Consider the following 5,190-nt stretch of genomic DNA (forward strand, 5'->3'; position numbering starts at 1 on the left):
TTTGATGAAGTGTTTTGGAATCAAAATCTTATGAATTTACAGTGGTGTTAGGTTGCTAGCGTATACTGGGTGTTATCCTAAGTTTCAGAATAGGCAGTGAGTTGAAGGCCCTACTCAATTTCTTATATGGAATTGTATCGTGTGGAAATACTTAGCATAAATATGTATCAAAATATACTCATTTTCTTCAGTAAAGAATATTCTTCAGGCTAATAAATTTCTGTCTTGCCTTAGTTTCCTTTAGTTTCCACAGTTTTCTTTTAATTTAGTTTGCCTTACTTTCAGTGCATACTAGCTGGGGTAGAAGCTGCTTCCAACTTTGCTGCTATGAGCAAACTTTTGCCTAGTTTCTGCATTTTCCCTTTTCTACGTTTTTCCCTTTCCTTTTGATTTCCTCTGTAGACTTCTGCTGGTCCATCTGCAGTCCATGTCAGAAATCATCCAAATCTCGGTATTTCTTGTTGCATTTAGAACAGTTGCTGTAGGCAGCACGTGTCTTGGTGGTGCAGTTATTTTGGTACTGTATCACCAGCAAATATGCCAAGAGCCAAGTCCTGCAGGGACTTCCTAAAACTCATTTTGTCGCAGCACTTTTGTTACTCGGCAGTGTCAGCAGATGGCAGTCCAGTACTTCTAGTCTACTAGTGCTCCGGTTTTAAAATTAATGCAAATATTACTGCAACTTAGAGAAACGCTTTTAGCTTGATTATTCTGATGATTTTGCTGTCTTTTCTTTAGCAAGAGAAGTTTTGCCCTTTGCCTTTTCTTCTGTGCGATACCACCGTCCAAACTTTATCCCTGAAACATGGTTACGCAGAATGAGTGTAGGTCTATGGAAGTTGCTGTGTAGTTTGTCCCCGTGGCATTGGCAGGACTATATAATTTATATGCTTCATATTTTAAGACTCCTTCCATCTGAGTAGTTTTAATCAGCCTACCTGCAATTCTCCCGGTGGTATCGTAAGGTCAGACATTCCCTTGTCTCAGTGGCTGTGTTGTGTTGATGTCTGAAGGTAAAACAGCTGCCATGCTTGATCAGGGAGGCATGAGGAATGTAATTTGTAATTTAGGTCCCACTCTTGCAAATGCTTACGCACACGCACAACTTTAGGCATGTGAATTGTTTTCTAGCAGTTAGAGCTACTTGGGGATTTAGTTACCTGTATTCTTACGCATGGTTGCAGGATTGGGGCATTGCTTGTAAATCAGCATGTGAAACTGGTCTGGTACTTTAATCACATTGGATATGGGGAAACCTTTATTCATGATAGTTGGTGTTATTTTACAGAAAAATCTCTTTTTTCTCATTGCAGCCAGCATAATTAGAGTTGTCATAAAGATGATTCTTATCTCTAAGCTCACTGTTCATTTTATTTTTGCTCTTGTTTATTATTTATGTGTTCCCATAAAAGCTTCTCATGCTACTTCTGTTGGTGCATACATAATACTCACCTTAAGAACATCTTCTAATACAGCAGTATAGACCTTGTCTTCTTAGGGATATGACTTTTCCTGACGAGAGAACGTTTGGGAACTCTAGGGATGCTGAAAGCTATGGCTGAGCAGAATAATTATCCAGAATCTCCTGGGCTGTCATCTTCACCAGCTTTTCCCGAGGCAGACTTGTGCAGAACAGTGGAAAGAAATAAAGATTTGACAAAGGTTTTCTAAAGGAACTTGAAATCCATCAACACACATGATTGCATTGGGGGAAAAAATAATAATAAAAAAAACCCCTCTAACCTTTGTCTAATATCACTTCCCGTTGTCTCTAAATGTGACATCACAAAGTCAGTGAAAGGCATTTATACACTTTGAGGGTAAATTAATGTACACAAGTATGCTACTCGTGAAATGAGATGGCTGACCTCAGTGACTAGTGAACAGACTTGCTTATAATCTGATCCCAAGGCCAAGGTTTTATAGCTCATACGGCTTTTCTTCTCTCCAGACTGCTTTAACTTTGAACATTCAGATAGCATTAATCTACTACCACTGGGTTTGCTTGAAATAAAATTAAAAAAAGCTGAACACGGGCTAAGAGAAAGAGATTGAGAGGTTATAATATCTCCACGGGATGAATCTTAGAGTAGGCTTAATAACACTAGTAAAGTGCTGTTATAAAAAGTCTGGGAGTGGGTGAGAATATGTATAAATGTACTGTTCTGTACTGTTCCTTCACTCTTGCTGTGACACGAGTCCTATCTGAAACAGCGCTAGGATCAGCTGCCCCTGAATTAACATCTAACCCTGTAATTAGTGGTGCAGAAACCAGTTGAGCTTCAGAGAGTATAAAACGTTGGCTTAATTTGACTCAGGATTAAGGTGTGGTGTAATACATTCTCACCACTAAGTTGCCTTTACTGGCACAATTCCACCAAAAAAATAGTACTGCTTGTGTGACTGTGAGTACTATTGCAGAATTAGTCATTAAATTGTTCTAGGGGATTGGGTAGTTTATATAATCTGCAACTATAACGCAGAGTGATTAAAAAACAGGTAATCACCCATAATGCTAATGGGCCTGTTGCCACAGAAAAGAAATGTCAATTAAAATTCTTATGAATTATTTACACATTTGTGTCACCCCTATAATTTGATTCTAAATTGAGTGTTAGCTTTAGGTCAGAACTTTATGCAGGGATCTGTAACCCTTCAGAGCTGCACATGCACTTGTTAGCTATAGGCATATTTGCAAGTGTGTTGGAGTTCTTTCTTTTAACTGCCAGTCTATTAATAAAAGGTTCCCTCCTTAAAGCCCTGCTGCAATTTTGCCTCCTACAGGAATATACTTTACATAGTTCTAAAAGCTATCTCCTCCCAAGGATCCTTTATCAGATAGATATGAAGAAATGACCAGCTGTCAAACTAACAACTTCTTATTTTACTTTGATTTTAGGTGATTAGTATTCAGCCTCTAGCAGTAGTGTAATTAGACAGAAAATATTAAAAAAAAAAGAACATTCTGTGTGTGTGTAATGCCTTCCTTTACCTTTATGTTTTGTTTGAAACAAATATGAGATGTAACTATTTTACTAATCTGTAAGGTGAGAGATTTCATAAAGGTCTGAAGTGCCTACGTGCTTCCTAAAAGGTGTTTCTTGCTATATTTATGAATATTGGCCCACAGTAATATAGGAGTGTAATACATGTTTCAATTTCTAACACTGTGACGGTAGATCAGATGAGAGGCTGGGGTATCCTGTATGTGTTAGGAACACATACAGGAGCATATAAGTTTAAAAAAAAAAAAAAGTGATAACATAACATAATGGTATTGAAAATCACATGATTTGACTGGCTGATGGTTTTTCTTCTGTTGGCTACTGTGACTTCTTTGCGTGCCAAAAAAAATTTGAAGATACATGAACAATGCTTTTCTTGTTAGATATTAATGGACAACTGGGTGATTACTGTGAAGACAAGGAGATCACTACTTGATTTGATTCTGTGTCCTGTCTGCAAGAGAATGTAGTTTGTTCTCTCATATTGTGTGCCCTTGTGGCCAAGACCAAAGTTATCTTGGGTACATTAAAAAGAGTGCGGCTTCCCCCTCTAGTCTGTCCTGGTGAAGTCACATCTGTCCAGTTCTGGGCTCCCCAATTCAAAAAAGACAGGGATATCCTAGAAAGAACTCAGCAGAGGGCCACAAAAATAATAAAGGGCCTGAAGCACCCCTCCTATGATGAGAGACTGGAAGACCTGTGGCTGTTCAGCCTCGAGAAGACTGAGAAGGGATTTCTCAAAGCTTATAAGTATCTAAAGGGCTGGTGTCAAGTAAGACCAAACTCTTTTCAGTGATGCCCAGCAAAAGGACAAGGGGCAAAAGGCACAAGAACAGGAATGCAGGAAACTCATATGGACTTGAGGAAAACCTTTTTTACTGTGATATGATTCGATGCTGTCACATCTGTTGATTGTTTCTATTATTACCTTTATTTTTTTTACTAGCAATGATTCAAGTTTAACAGATTCAGTTGCAAGTGTAGAACTTACCAGTCAACACTGGTTGGATGGGTCAGGATCATGTCCAGGTGATACTGGACAACAGGACTGTGGGCTGGGCTGTAGGATCAGTCTGACTGTAACGGCTTAGAAAAAGACATGCACTCCTGATATTGCTTAGATATTAAATAGAAAGACCTCAGACTGTCCCTTTGCTTCAGATGGACTTAGCATGGTTGGAGGTAAAACCTCCAACTGTGTGTGAAGTGGAGAACTGGTTTGTTGACCATGGAAGCTTGGACTCTTTTGGTCTTGGGGAATTCGGTTGGTATTTGTTATAGTTGATTTTCCTTTTATCCATTACTGAATTTAATGGAAGAGTTCATATAGAATATCCACCTGTAGCATGGGAGAGGTGAATTCAAATCTTCCCTCTCTGTCAAGCCTGCAGTGGGATCCAGGTTTGAATTGCACAGTGCAGGTAAATATTCTACCTGAGGAGATATTGTGAAGCAAAGGGACCTTTAAACTCTCACTAATTTTCTTTCACTTAGTGATGCTTCTCAATACTTTCTATCCTCTCCTTAGAACAGGTTTTCATCCAGAGGACAGTTAAACAGAAGTCAGAAGCCAGTCTATTGGCATCTGAATGATGCTACTGAAAATAATGGCTTCTTATGGTTATTGGCACGTCATTGAAGGTTTGGAATTTGTGGCCTTGCCAATGCTTTGGGAACCCTCAGCAGTACCTAAGTTAATGGGATAAGCCTTACAGCTCTGATATTTTACATCTTGTCACAGATGACAGGGTATTTTGTGTTTCCATGCAGCCCCTCCCTCCTTCTTTTTTCTTTTTCCCTTTAACAGTATTCTTAGATGTTTCACTGTAGTATGCTGGAATTTTTACTTCTGTAAAGCCCCTCAGAGTGATGTGGCTAATCTTCCTCACTGCTTTCCAAATGTATGCTCTGTTTCTGACTTCATAAGTATGTATTTTGTCTTAGCCTATTTGTATTTCTCCTTGTCTTCTTCTTCACATCCTACTTATTTCATTTTCTTAAGAAGAGTGATATTCATATTATAAATGTCACTTTCATAATACCTAATCTAAACCAGTATTAGAATGATCTCCTTTAATTTCGTGTTTAAGGGTTTTGTTTTTTAAATTCAAAAATAAGTAAATTGACCAAAAGCTGAAGACGTTCTCTCTTTAATTGTCTTCTGGTTAGTGATTTCTTTTTTTTT

At 38.3% G+C, this 5,190-nt stretch overlaps 1 long non-coding RNA gene across 1 annotated transcript in view; it reads left to right on the forward strand.

Moving 5' to 3' along the window:
* The window catches only part of LOC104910512, a 27,726-nt gene that overhangs the window by 4,118 nt on the left and 18,418 nt on the right, over positions 1 to 5,190 (forward strand). The gene's annotated exons all lie outside the window — the stretch shown is intronic.

Source organism: Meleagris gallopavo, chromosome 4 (genome assembly GCF_000146605.3).
Source record: "Meleagris gallopavo isolate NT-WF06-2002-E0010 breed Aviagen turkey brand Nicholas breeding stock chromosome 4, Turkey_5.1, whole genome shotgun sequence".
In the NCBI taxonomy this organism is placed as follows: domain Eukaryota; kingdom Metazoa; phylum Chordata; class Aves; order Galliformes; family Phasianidae; genus Meleagris; species Meleagris gallopavo.